Source organism: Lissotriton helveticus, chromosome 4_1 (genome assembly GCF_964261635.1).
Source record: "Lissotriton helveticus chromosome 4_1, aLisHel1.1, whole genome shotgun sequence".
Taxonomy (NCBI): Eukaryota; Metazoa; Chordata; class Amphibia; order Caudata; family Salamandridae; genus Lissotriton; species Lissotriton helveticus.
Genome location: NC_136063.1, coordinates 65,184,251 through 65,199,612, shown reverse-complemented (window position 1 = coordinate 65,199,612; position 15,362 = coordinate 65,184,251). Strand labels below are relative to the sequence as shown.

The 15,362-nt window shown below is 46.8% G+C and overlaps 1 protein-coding gene across 7 annotated transcripts in view; it reads left to right on the top strand.

Annotated features, from left to right (window-relative positions):
* The window catches only part of PARP10 (poly(ADP-ribose) polymerase family member 10), an 803,115-nt gene that overhangs the window by 116,585 nt on the left and 671,168 nt on the right, over nt 1-15,362 (top strand). The window contains exon 1 of one of the 7 annotated variants that reach the window (XM_078686417.1): nt 14,399-14,541. The exons of the other annotated variants lie outside the window; for them this stretch is intronic. The gene's annotated coding sequence lies outside the window, so the exon portion shown is untranslated. Of the gene's footprint in view, nt 1-14,398; nt 14,542-15,362 lie in introns of those variants that run through there. 7 annotated transcript variants of the gene reach the window in all.

Sequence of the window (15,362 nt, the reverse complement as noted above, 5' to 3'; positions counted from 1 at the left end):
GATCTATACAGAACCTATAGGAATACATCACACCCTTTGACCACTGGGCACCAGAGATTGTATTGTATTGTAATTCCATTTATATAGTGCTTACTACCCCTGAAGCGCTTTTTCGGCACTTACCACGCAGCTCCGGAACCCGAAAAGGGTTAGTGGTGAATTAGTATAGGGAAAAAGGAAAGTAATTTGAGTGGTGGCTATGTTAGTCAGTTATTTGCATTGAGAAGGATAGTGGAGGGATGGAAGAGGGAAAAAGGTTTTTATTTATATAGTACTTGCTACCCCTGATGGGGTGTTGAAGCAGTTTCTTGATGAGTAGCATGCTAGTCAGGAACCCATAAGGATTAGTGGTGAATTAGTATAGTAAAATATGAAATTTATTTGAGTGGTGGCTATGTTTGTCAGTTATTTGCATTGAGAAGGATAGTGGAGGGATGGAAGAGGGAAAAAGGTTTTTATTTATATAGTACTTGCTACCCCTGATGGGGTGTTGAAGCAGTTTCTTGGTGAGTAGCATGCTAGTCAGGAACCCATCAGGATTAGTGGTGAATTAGTATAGTAAAATATGAAATTTATTTGAGTGGTGGCTATGTTTGTCAGTTATTTGCATTGAGAAGGATAGTGGAGGGATGGAAGAGGGAAAAAGGTTTTTATTTATATAGTACTTGCTACCCCTGATGGGGTGTTGAAGCAGTTTCTTGATGAGTAGCATGCTAGTCAGGAACCCATAAGGATTAGTGGTGAATTAGTATAGTAAAATATGAAAGTAATTTGAGTGGTGGCTATGTTTGTCAGTTATTTGCATTGAGAAGGATAGTGGAGGGATGGAAGAGGGGAAAAGGTTTTTATTTATATAGTACTTGCTACCCCTGATGGGGTGTTGAAGCAGTTTCTTGGTGAGTAGCATGCTAGTCAGGAACCCATAAGGATTAGTGGTGAATTAGTATAATGAAATATGAAATTTATTTGAGTAGTGGACATGTTAGGTTAAGAAAGCAACCAATGATGACAACGTGGGCACACTGGCGAGTACCATCCAGTAGCCCGGTGGGTTTGCGCACATGAGTTGCTTTCCAACCGCTCTCACATGTTTTACTTTTATTTGATGAATTTGATACACACATTAATAAGAAGAATTTTAACCACTGTGGTATTTGTGTGGGATGTGTTTAGTGACAATCTCTTTTTAAATTGGAGCAGTAAGGAGTAATCAGTTCATCGATTGTTGAACGGAACTGTACTGGGAAAGTGTTTTCTAAAAGATATAGAAACCCCCAGGAGTCTTAAAAATGTGTGACTGACTGCTCTGGGAGGTCAGACCTAGTTGTGTTTATTATTGGTGGACATGTTAGTCTGTTATTTGGATTGAAAAGGATAGTAGAGGGATCATTTGGAGCTCACAGCAGTAGAAGGAGGCTTGAGATGAGTAAAAGGGGGTGGAGGGAGAAGATTCAGAAGGAAGGATTTAGAAAGGCTTGTTTTGGGGTATCGGAATAGTAAAAGAGGTATGAGATGATGCAAGGAGGGATAGAGTAGGGAAGAGTTTAGAAAGGGTTATTTTGTGGATCATAGTAGTGGTATGGGGTTTGGGATGAATGAGAGAGTGGATGTAGAGGATATAGATAGAGGTATAGGGTGAGAAATAGGGTAGTGCATTGGAAAGAATATCAGAAAGAGGTTTCAGATGAGTCAGAGAGTTGAGGTAGAGGATATATTGAGAGAGGTATAGTGTGAGAAATAGGGTAGTGCATTGGATATGCTGAATTAGAAGGAAAGTAATAAATGTATAGATCCATAAGTACACGGAAGGTATATGCATAAAGGAAGGTAGTAGGATTAAAGATGCATTACATAAACTCTGGCTTTCAAGTATTACGATACTTTAAATTCATTTTATTTATTTATTTATTTATATACTTTTTGTAATTCAATAATGAAGCAATTGTAGATAAATAGTTATGATAAAAGATTTACTTATTTATGCAGTCACTTAATATACATGTTGAAAACATAGACTAATGTAACTATAAGTAATATGTACATTTGTTAAGCAGAACTAATACATATCTATATTTCTTTTTACACGATTATTCTACACGTTTATACAAAGCAATACATATATACAGGTACATATTCATAATACAAATAAATGCTTATATACAGAGGGATGTGCTGTATATTTCTGTATGCATATGGTGGTTAAGTGGGGAAGAGACAATTTTGAAGTAGTTTTCTGAAGATAAGGTGGTTATCCGTGGATCTTATGTTGGGGCTAAAGAGTTCCTTGGATTGGCTGCTTGCACAGAGAAGGATGTGTCACCCACGGTTTCGTTTTTTTTCTTGTATGTTGAAATTTTGTGGAGAGGTGCCACTCTAGTGCAGAGGTTCCTATGTTGAATATGTTTGGTGAATTTTATTCCTTATGAAGAGCAGTCCCGTTCCATGTATCGCTTTGTGGGGAAACAAAGCACTTTGAACAAGGATCTTCTGGCAACTGGTAACCAATGCAGGGCTTTCAAGGCAGGGGAGATGTGGTCTTGTGGTTTTATACATGAGAGTAGTCTGGCAGCTGAGTTCTGAATCCGTTGTAGTGTAGTCTTTTTATGGTGGTTAAAGGTGATCCCTGATAGAGGCTATTGGCGTAATCGAGTTTGGACAGACCAATGAAGATGGTAGCCTGGACCTTGTGTGGACCATGTGTGGAAATTCCAAATAGGGGAAGCTTTGTTGCAGAATTTTTATAGTAACAAAGTTTGATCTCGTTAGTTTGTTCCCTAGGGCATTCATTGATAGCTTGGCGTCCATTGTCATTCCGAGGTTTCTTACTTCCTTCGATACTTTAGATGGGGTTCCCAGATCATCAGGCCATGCGGTGAGCGGGTCATAATGTTTTCAATCTCTGTTTTTTAAATACCTGCGGGTGTTTGTTACCTTGGACAAGAGCCTAGCATACGAGTCCAACTTACTATCCCAAATTGATGGTCTCGCCAAAGACACGAAATTCTGGTACACTCTCCCGCTATCCTTGCTGGAGCGCTTGACCAACTTCAAGATGGTGTCCCTGCTGAGGCTTTTGTACCAGCTCCAGAATTATTCCTACCCAATCGGTCAAGTTTTCTTCGCTTGAGTTAACGCCTTGCTACAGAAATTGCTGTGAGACCCCACGAATATCCCTGGGAAAGTGCTGCCGTCCCACACATGGCAAAGGGATCGCTACTCCCTACATACTCATATACCACCAAGCCGCTCACCTACTCATGCTGAATGACTGGTGGTTTGAAGGATTTGATGATCCAGCGTATGCGACCGTGGCATGGATCATTGGTCGCTCCAACCCCCCACATTTACTCTATGAGGGTGCACGCCCAAGCCTTCCACCCACTGCCATGAAAGTCTTGCTGACGCGCTCAAATCCATGGTATGTACCAGTATACTCATGCTAGAGACCACAGTATAACGGGAGAGTCGTCTTCCACAGATTGTTGCCTTTCGCAGTTTCTCCACCTGTGACACTATTGGCATCTCTGTACTCGGAGACGTCATGAGTGATGGGTCGCTGAAGTCCTTCCAGGACCTACAATCAGAATATGACATGCATCGCTCCCAGTTCTTCCGATACCTTCAACTCCGGCATGCCCTCCTGCCCTATATAGAGTCAGTGGAAGATATCCCTGAATACTCCCCACTGGAGGCCAAACTCCTCTTGACCAACATCAAAAACCACAAACTTCCAGACATATATCGTATGCTCCTCTGAAACATGCCAGACTTTATGCTGGGAGTGAGGAAAGCGTGGGAATGTGTTCTGGGACCCTTGAATGACAAAGACTGGATCAAGGTGGTCGCCACCCCCTGGAAGGCAGCAATTGCATCTCAGTTTCACCTGATCCAACTCAAATTGCTGCATTGCATGTACCACACCTGAGTTTGGCTGTTCAAGATAGGTCTGATCCCTTCAAGCAATTGTTTACTAAGCGACCACCCTGAGGGAAACTTAATGCACACATTCTGGCAATGCCCTACCCTCTCTACCTTTTGGGACCAGGTACTGGGAACCTTGGACAGGATATTGGGCTGGAAAATTCACAGGGAAACCAAGCTAACCTTAATATATGTCACAGAGGGCACCTAGGGGAATAGATATCAAAGGACACTGCTGTGGTTAGGCTTAGTGATTGCTAACCGTGATATAGTGCAGGAATTAAAAATCACAACTGCCCAATCCGAAGCCAAATGGGCTAAGGGTATGGACCACTGCATGGGCCTAGAACATCCAATATACCTGGTGAGGAGGTGCCCTCAAAAACACCACAACATTTGGAGGGGATGGGCCGACTTTAGAGACATCACACTAAAACCGTGCCCACTGCAACTCTAGTCCATGAGTGGAGAACCACTCTCCCACAGAGGAAAATTAGAGTAAATAACTGGGGATCAAACCACGCAGGATCTCTTGCATGGCACACACTGTTATAATTCTTCTGTATGTTTTGACATGGCGTAGTAATATATATTCTACGATTTGTTGTCATAATTTTGTACCATCTGCTCTGTGCACTGTACCAGTTAAAACGAAAATCAATAAAAAAGCTTTACAAAAAAAGAAACCTCAAGCTGCTGACGGAACTCATCTAAACACAAAGCAGCAAGCCACTGAGGCAACATGGGGACGACCTTGCGGCAGCACAGTAGAACAATCAAAAGTAAGACACAAGCAGGTGCAAGCCAAGTCCCTGCCCCAAGCTTCCCAGTTTGTCTGTCCAGAAACAGTCACCGACGGCTAGGCAACCCAAAACGTCCAGGCACAAAGATGCAGGTGCCTCCACAGAGAAAGAATGGAAACACCTGGCCACCATCACTTCCAGTCATCGTTGATCCGAGTAAGGCCTGCAACCGTCAATGCAAGCTGTCACCACCTGTCATCCAGGTTCACTAAATGGCTGGCAACACCATAATGACAGTTCCTGTCTAGTGCATCTTCACTACCACTCTGGGAGCATCAAACAACCTCACTGGTGTCCTACACCGTTTGCTATACCAACAGACAAGAAGCACCAGTGATGCTCTGAAGAACCAGTGACTACCTGCTCATCCTGCTTGCATCCTGATTCCGGTGGTGGGAGCGAATCTTGATCAAGATCCATCTACCCCTGTCGTTACACAACCAACTAGGCAGTGGCTCCTCAGCGGTCTTGCTGTGGCCCAGACGTGGCACACATGCAGAGCAGTCCACGAACAGTCATGTGGCAACCCAACCAAAGGGCCTCCACAACCACGAGAGATGGACTTGAGTGCAAACAGAGGGAATCCAGGAGGTAGCAAGGCCATGCAGTGGAGACTCCAACAGGTCACAGAACACCAAGACTGTCTTCAGTGCAGTAAGCAACACAATCATTAAACTTTGCAACGGACTCCAACAATACTCCTGACAAACCCTATTTTTGAACTATTGACACCAACCACGAATCATCCTCAGCATTAGCAGAGTGGACCAACTCCAAACTAGGGACATGATTCCACCCAGTATGCTGCCAGAATGTCCCTGACATCACCGAGCCAGCGTTCATGTCCTCAACGCCTCAGTTTAAACTATGAAGGTGAGCGAAGATGTCCTGAGGCAGCCAGCATCTTCAGTCCAGGTACCCACTGCTATCCTGCTGATCGACTATACAGACTGATGAACTGTGTAGTATCCAGTTTGTTTCGTTTTCCACAGTTTGGACTTCTTGGTCTTTTCGTTTGGATTTTGGGAGGGATGTCTCCCTAGGGTCCGTGCACCCACTTGTCACCCATCCCAAACAGGCATCACCAGTCAGGTAACCCTGCTAATAAACGGCTCCTGGCTAGTTATACCCACCATAAGCCTGTGTCTGCGTGGTCTGTTTCTTAGCATGTGGGACAACTTTACACAATCCAAGGCCGGAAACTAGTCTGACTTGTGAAGCTGTCTTGCCAGGGTTGTTTGTTAGACTTCTTCTGTTTCCTGTAAAGGGGCTTCAATCATTGTTAACGGACACCAGTCCATCTATTGGTAACTGCATTTTAGTGCGTTCAATATTCACTCATTCAGTGAGTTGTCTTCTGTGATTGTGACGGGAGGGAGTTCTGGCTCATGGGGCATGCGCATTGCCCGACATGTAGATTTGCTGTTTTAGGAATAAACATATCAAACATATTAAGGCATCCCATGCCATAACTAAGGCATGGGATGCCTGTGCCCCTTGGAAGACATGTAGCTCAGCCAGAACAGCCCAATTAGAACAAGCATTTACAATGCAATGGTCTCGGCATCATTAAAGGTAGAGCTATTGGCATTGCTCATGACATTTCTTTTTTTTCTTTAAATCATAAATAAATGGCATTGTCATTTACATTGCCAATACACAGCACTCTGCACTCAACAGCACACAGCACTCTGCACTCAACAGCACACACCACTCTGCACCTGCACTCACTGCTCTGCACACTCACTCTGCACTCACTACTCTGCACTCACTATTCTGCACTCACTATTTTGCACTCACTACTCTGCACTCACACTCTGCACTCACACTCTGCACTCACTACTCTGCACTCACACTCTGCACTCACACTCTGCACTCACTACTCTGCACTCACTACTCTGCACTCACTACTCTGCACTCTGCACTCAATACTCTGCACTCACAACTCTGCACTCACAACTCTGCACTCACAACTCTGCACTCACTACTCTGCACTCACTACTCTGTACTCTGCACTCACTACTCTGCACTCTGCACTCACTGCTCTGCACTCACACTCTGCACTCACTAGTCTGCACACTCACTACTCTGCACTCACGACTCTACACACTCACTACTCTGCACTCACAACTCTGCACTCACTACTCTGCACTCACAACTCTGCACTCACTACTCTGCACTCACTACTCTGCACTCACTACTCTGCACTCACTACTCTGCACTCTGCACTCACTACTCTGCACTCACAACTCTGCACTCACTACTCTGTACTCACTACTCTGCACTCTGCACTCACTACTATGCACTCTGCACTCACACTCTGCACTCACTAGTCTGCACACTCACTACTCTGCACTCACTACTCTACACACTCACTACTCTGCACTCACAACTCTGCACTCACTATTCTGCACTCACTACTCTGCACTCACTACTCTGCACTCACACTCTGCATTCACTACTCTGCACTCACTACTCTGCACTCACTACTCTGCACTCACTACTCTGCACTCACTACTCTGCATTCTGCACTCACACTCTGCACTCACTACTCTGCATTCTGCACTCACACTCTGCACTCACACTCTGCACTCACTACTCTGTACTCACTACTCTGCACTCACTACTCTGCACTCACACTCTGCACTCACACTCTGCACTCACACTCTGCACTCGCTACTCTGCACTCACTACTCTGCACTCACTATTCTGCACTCGGCACTCACTACTCTGCACTCACTACTCTGCACTCTGCACTCACTACTCTGCACTCACTACTCTGCACTCACTACTCTGTACCCACTACTCTGCACTCACTACTCTGCACTCACTACTCTCCACTCACTACTCTGCACTCTGCACTCACTACTCTGCACACTCACTCTGCACATTCACTCTGCCCTCACTGCTCTGCACACTCAGTCTGCACTCACTACTCTGAACTCACTACTCTGCACTCACTACTCTGCACTCACACTCTGCACTCACACTCTGCACTCACACCACTGTGCACTCACACTCTGCACTCACACTCTGCACTCACACTCTGCATTCACTACTCTGCACTCAGTGCTCTGCACTCACTACTCTGCACTCACTACTCTGCACTCACTACTCTGCACTCTGCACTCACTACTCTGCACTCATTACTCTGCACTCACTACTCTGCACTCACTACTCTGCACTCTGCACTCACTACTCTGCACTCAGTACTCTGCACTCACTACTCTGCACTCACTACTCTCCACTCACTACTCTGCACACTCACTCTTCACTCACTACTCTGCACACTCACTCTGCACTCACACTCTGCACTCACTAGTCTGCACACTCACTACTCTGCACTCACTACTCTGCACTCACTACTCTGCACTCTGCACTCACTACTCTGCACACTCACTCTGCACTCACTACTCTGCACTCACTACTCTGAACTCTGCACACTCACTCTGCACTCACACTCTGCACTCTGCACTCACTACTCTGCACTCTGCACACTCACTCTGCACTCACTACTCTGCACTCACTACTCTGCACTCACTACTCTGCACTCTGCACTCACTACTCTGCACTCAGTACTCTGCACTCACTACTCTGCACTCACTACTCTGCACTCACTACTCTGCACACTCACTCTGCACTCACTACTCTGCACACTCACTCTGCACTCTGCACTCACACTCTGCACTCACTAGTCTGCACACTCACTACTCTGCACTCACTACTCTGCACACTCACTACTCTGCACTCACTACTCTGCACTCACTACTCTGCACTCACTACTCTGCACACTCACTCTGCACTCACTACTCTGCACTCTGCACACTCACTCTGCACTCACACTCTGCACTCTGCACTCACTACTCTGCACTCTGCACACTCACTCTGCACTCACACTCTGCACTCACAACTCTGCACTCACACTCTGCACACTCACTCTGCACTCACTACTTCACACTCTGAACTCTGTGCACTCTGCACTCACATTCACCTTCTGCCTCACAGAGGGATGAAGTGAGCGCCGTTCTACTGGGCAGACCTGGGGTCGGGCGTGAGGGTTGCCAGGGGCGCGCACGTTGCCAGGGGCGTGCACACGTGCACAGCAGTGCGCAGCCCCTGCCTGAGAGGACGAGGAGCCCCCGCGGTGTGGACCGGCCAGAGGCCCGATGCAGGCCGCAGTTGCAGCGACCTCATGGATGGCGGACGCTTCGGATCTGCAGGGTGCTCCCAGAGTTGAGGGATCTCATCCAGTTCTGCATTCTTATGCGAGAAGCCCCCGCGGTGGCAGCAGACGTCAGGAGTGGCGGCTGAGGCCGCTGATGCGGTAAGTGGGGCTTAATTGTGGGGGGAGGCGCCGGCGTGTGTGTGTGTGTGTGCGTGGGGGGCGGCGGCGGTGTGTGTGTGTGGGTGTGCGCGTCTATGTGTGTATGCTGTGTGTATGCGCGTTTGTGCGTGCCTTCGGCCTTCAGTAATGCTGTGTGTGTGCGCATGCGCGCAAAGCGCGTCCACATACCCTAAGCGGCTCGTGCACCTGTCTGTCTCCCTTGGGAGGCATTTTAACAACAATAGGTCTCGCTGCCGACACCTAAACATGGTACTCTAACAATCTCTGAGTAGAATAGAGAATCTGCAAAGCCATGCTAGAGGTGAAATTTGGCTCTCGCTTGGACCATGCCCATCTCCTTCTGAGAAACATTTCAGAAGCAAACTGAAAACACGGCTGTTCATCAACCCGCTCTAACCCTCTCAGGTTGCGCTTTTCTTGTGTCTCTCTTCATGCAGATGTCGATCCTAGCGCGGGGGGACACCATTGTGGTGTAAACAGGCGCTCTACAAATTGCATTACTATTATTATTTTACTTTATCGTTTGCTGGCGTCTGTGTTAAGTCCATTTTTTACCCAGATCTTCAATCTTTCACTCAGCAGAGGAAAATATTCTGTTATTTGGAAACAGGCCCTGATCCTTCCAAAGAAAGCAGGAATAGACATGTCTATCCTGTCTAATTATCAGCCCGAACTCTTCATTACCATATATGTCCAAAGTATTAGAAAAAGTAGTCAATATCAAGCTAAGACACTTTTGGAAAGTAACAACCTGTTAGATGCCCACCAAATAGGCTTTAGAGCCAATACTAGTACAGAGACTACTTTGTTGGCAATACTGGACAGTATCATGACGGAGGTGGATCAGGGCGAGGCTGTGGCCCTGATCGTCTTAGACCTGTAAGCAGCTTTGGACATGGTCTCACACAATGTTTTGTTGCAGAGACTGCATGAAATTGGTTTACATTCGGAAGCATAGCATCCTATTTGAAGGACAGATCTCAATCGGTCCAGCTGCCTCCCGTCAGGTTAAACTAGCCTAATCTTAAGTGTGGGGTGTCTCAGGGCTTCTTGGTAGCTGCTCCTTGATCAATATTTATGTGTCTGCATTAGGGGACATTGTCATGGGGTGGGCCTTTGAGATTCTCTCCTTAGCTGATAACACTCAACTTGGCCATTATATATAGACATATGGGATCTTCGTTTGGGGGATACTTCGGCTTGGGGAGGTTGTGAGGTGCTTGACTTTAGCATCTGGTTTTTCACCCCATTTTACCTTGGGAGCCTCCCTGATCTATAGGCCCCCTGGACCCGCGGGTTCATTTCTGCAGACTTGTGGGGACGCTATTGTTTCTAGGGCGGTCCGATTTTCCAACTATATGGTTCTGGGCGATCTAAATATCCACCTAGACCGACCAGAATCCAACGAAGTGACTGACCTGCTGGATATATTACAACTGGCACAACTTAACCAGAATGTCACTCACTCTTACTCATCAGGGCGGCCATCTATTGGATCCGATCTGTACCAATTTCCCTATTGTTATAAGGGACCCTTGCCCAGTGCCCTGGTCAGATCACTTTATATCCCACTTCTCTTGGGTGGTAGCTCACATGAGGACCCATCTGGGTACTCAATGTGAGGGAAGGCTGCCAATCGATAATGTAAGTCGGCCAAGGAGTCTCTATGAATATTCACTACAGCCGTAGCGGTGGGAAATTGTAGGTGATCAGTGGCAGTGCACTGGGGGTTTCAGGATCGCTTATGGGGAATTGCGGGATAGCGCTCCGCGTTTGTGTTCTGCAAAGCCGCTTCAGTCATCTTTGTCGGGCACTGTAGCGGCTGTAGCATAATATTCATAGAGCCTCCTTGGCCGACTTACATTATCGGATTGGCAGCCTTCCCTCACATTGAGTACCCGGACATGTGAGTAACATAGTTTCCTTTATTCTTCACGTGTGGCACATCATTTTCACGAGGCTGCACAGTTGCATTTTCAGATGTCCCTTCATCAATAGTCCTGAAGAGACCCTACATTAATTAGAGGGTCGAAACGCCGTAGACAAACAGAAGAAGCAAGGCATTTCCCAGCATGTATCACTGTATATAGCTGCTGTTCACATAGAATCATTTTGATAATGGTCGACTTGTACAAATTGTGGAAACCTTGTATATAAGACTGACATTGTCACTTAGGTTTAGGCTCCTGTTCTCACTTGGGACACAATGCACAAATGTTTCTTTGTTTTACAACAACGCATATATCGATTTTAGTTTGAAATTCTATAAAATATGATACACTGAATCTATTGTGTTAGTGGTTCCTTCGCCGCCTGCCATTACTTAACCCTGTATATTTCGATTTTGTGCTTTTTTATCACAATTATACAGTATATTATTCCACAGGAACAACTGTTTTTCGTACATAATGATGCCTATTACGGCCAGTCCGGACCTGTTTATTACATTGACAGGCCAGTGTGAAGTCTTCAATAACTGCGGACACTTTATCTGCCCATAGCTGCCAAGGTTTCAGATTGCTATGTGTGACATTTTCTTAATTTCAGTGTAATTATGAGTGACATTTTAACGACTATGAGTGACACTTTCTCACAAGCAAAATCTAGCAATGAAGACAAGAGAAATACATACATTTCAGAAATAACACACATTTGAGCAACAAGGAACTTTAAGACGAGACACATCATAATCCACAAGCTGTATTACTGAGCAACGCGCCCTGGTCCTGCATACCGCCCACTACCTGCCAAACCCTGCTAGTGGCACCATCACCCCACTCGCAGTTTGTCACACAGAGTTGCACTACAGACTCTGCTGGCTCAGTGATACTTGGCGCACTGAGAAGTTACGTTGGCAAGCACCAGTGGCTTTCACAATCACCTGACCCATGGGCGAGCGACTACTAACACAGCTTAGTCAGTGGGAAGACAGACTGCTATGAGATGTACAGTCAGTTCTCAGCTGTAACTGGGCATACAGGTGGCAGCTCAGAAAAAAATCATGACTATGGCACAAGAAAAAGCCAAGCAGGCTTGTGCACATGAACAAAAACAAGAAAAATAAAGATGCGCAGTTAAATTCGGCCCAAAGCTGAAACTTGCACTCCATGAAAACTTCTCAGAAAACTAACTGCTCAACGAGTCCCTACGTCACCTCTGCAACACGTTATGAGATAACTTGCAATTCTAGCATAACGTGATGTGAATACAGAGCCCGCAAGCTGTCCAGATGAAAAGAGAGGGCCCTATACACATTTGTTTTCAGAAGTATAACGGGATGTATATATATATATATATATATATATATATATATATATCTTCACCAACTGTCTAGTTCTCCTTTGTCTTCATGAAGGGCTGGTGTGAACCATTCATCAGTGCTGCACCCTCCCACATCAGTTATGTTTGGGTTTATTTACACCTGTGCTTAGTCCCTTTAAAACAGTTTACATGACGAATCTCTATTCGAAAAATTCCACCACACACTGAACTTCAGGAAATGTACATTCTGTTCATCGGTGTATTCAATACCTTTTCTGCTGCTGTCTGACTTCGGCAACCCCTGCTCAATGCAGACCTTCTTGCACCCCCTACTGCTGCGTTCTGGAGGCTGCAGAGGGCGAACGGTCACTGTAGCAGGGCCACCCCTACTAGGCAACTGACCTAGTTTTAGACCTGCTCCATTGCTGCATGCAGTTATCCAAGCTAAGATCATGTAGACTACCATCAGCAGGGCGGTGCGCCATCAATAAAACAGTTTGCAGCATACCAAGATACATCACAAGGCACTAGACTACTTACTAACTTTGCGACACGATTCTTCATATGGGCCGCACCTTGCCTAACGACTCCCGTCGCAGCAAACATGGGCATGATGGTGTGGCTCAGCAACTCCAATGGCTGCCCCGGTCTGTGGGGGTAGGGGTGAGGGTGGAGAGGGAGGGGGTCTTAGCTGAGCCGCTGGTCAGGTCCGTTGCCTGTTTAAATAACCATTTCACAACGTTCATGCTGCGAGCAGCGCTGCCATTGCATGCAGCCTTCCACGAGTTTAATTGAACTGTTGCCGCCCGCACTTCTTAGTTTTGCGCCCGCTGTAATTATCACCACAATGTTGATGGGGCCTCTGATGATGCGCTGGCAGCCTGCGTCCTGCGTCCAAAGACTCAAGTCAATTGAGGTCCAACGCCGGTCCAACGCGGGTTTTATTGGGCAGAGAGCTGCGAACCACTACCAGGACTCGCCGACTCTTGAATGATCCTCCGCTGTTTTCTGACCTTCGAAAAACACCTTATACCTCACTTCCTCTTGGCTCCTCCAGGACGTGACGAGGTATGAGGTCCCAATCTCAGGACCCCCCACGGTGCCACACAGCTGCCAGAAGCAGAGTCAGTCGCGTCTGAAAGCCTCACCGCGGCAGGAAATTAAATGCAGCCAGGCAGCATGGGAGGCAGATTGGAACATTGTAGCCCTGACTCCAGAGCTGTTCTTTAACTATTAACATACTGAGCCAGAGCGCTGCTTGCAACACACCTGTGTGGGAAGCAGCAGAGCCGGGGGCACAGAATATGCTACAGGCGCCGTTTCAGACTGGCATGATTAAAATGCGTGACAATGCATTTCAGTGCTGTGATGTGGAACACCACACTGAAATACGCTAGTGTCACACACAATGCGTGATACTTGGCAGGCATGTCTGCCTGATGCGAGTATCTTATATAACTGCTGACAATCTTCTCTGCCTGTTGTGGGGCCTTGGGTAACTGCTGAGTCTTATATACCTAATGTAGGGACTTGTGTAGCTGCTGACAGTCCTAACTGCCTTGTTGTGGTGCCTTAAATAACTGCTGACAGTCTTAGTTACCTGATATGGGGCCTTGTGCAACTTCTCATAGTCTTGTCCCAGAGCCTGTTGTGGCCATTGTGTACCTGTTGGTAATTTACATGTCTACTGTCGGGCCTTGTAGAACTGCTGACAGTCTTCTCTGCCTATTGCGAGGCTTTGTGTAACTGCTGACAGTCTTATCTGCCTCTTGTGGCAAAAACCTCAACTGCTGACAGTCTTATCTGCCTACCGTGAGGCCTTGTATACCTGCTGACGGCCTGTTGTGGGGTCTCAAATAAAGTTAGCCGACCGACGCCATATCTACTGCTAGCCTGGTACGTCACGGCTGTATGGCAAACAGATGGACAACGATGAAGCGAGCCGTATACAGGAAGTAGTCCCGAGCTTCGTCCAATCACCGTGCAGTCTTTAGGCGGGTCCGCCTGCTCTTGGCTCCTTACTTCCGGCATGACTCTGCCGCTTCCGGGCGCGGACCGGAAGTGAGGACATCACGCGTGCGCGGCGGAAGACGGCACGTGCGGGACCTGTTCAGTGTTTCCTCAGACCGCGAGGCGCGCGCTGGCCGCTGCCGGGCAGAGCCTCGGCCGCCACCACAGCCCGGAGGAGACCCGCGGGAATGTAACCCGGAGGTAAGCGAGGCTCCCGTGGCAGCAGAGGCCGTGGAAAGAAGCTGAAGCTGCCTGTGCCGGAGAGCCCGGCTCAAAATATGTGTAAACAGCCTCGGGTGACCAGAATTATAAAGCCTAAAACCGGGACATTTCACAAAAATAGAAGCAGGACTACTATTTTACTTCAAATGATGAGCGCTCCTCAGCAGAGAATTATAGAACAGGCAGTAAGAACATACATAAAATGCAATTTTTTTTTAAAACCATTTTTATTTGCATTTTTGTGTAACACCACAATACAATCATGTAATCTTCAGTGCACATTTCCCATTCTCCCATTCTCCACCCCATAAAATGCAATTTTTAAACCCAGTAGCTTGCCTGTTCATTAAATTGCTTTCTTGAAACAATTGCTAACTATGCCCGCTTTGTAAAACAAAAAAAACACCTCCCACCGTTTTCAGTTGACCCTCTTTAAAAACCGGGACATGAGCTACATTTCTTGAAATTTGCTGGGACAGCTGGTTAAAAACTGGTACCGTCCTGGCAAAACGGGGACGCCTGCTCACCCTAAAACAGCCACCACGGTCGGAACCGGCCGGGCAGAGCTGTTGTCAGCTGAACAGACTTTTTAACAACCCGTGGTAATACTCTGTGTGATCAGCCTGTTACTAATGCCAGACTAGCACCTCTTGCCACCCTGCTGCATCTCTGTGGGTCTTATAACTCTGACCTAGCTGATGCAGGTCTTGCCAGGGCGGCTCCCTTCTTGCCAGCCTTGTACACCTCTACTGACCTGCATGCTACCACCCTAATAACAACTCTCCCCAGCCTGTAATGCC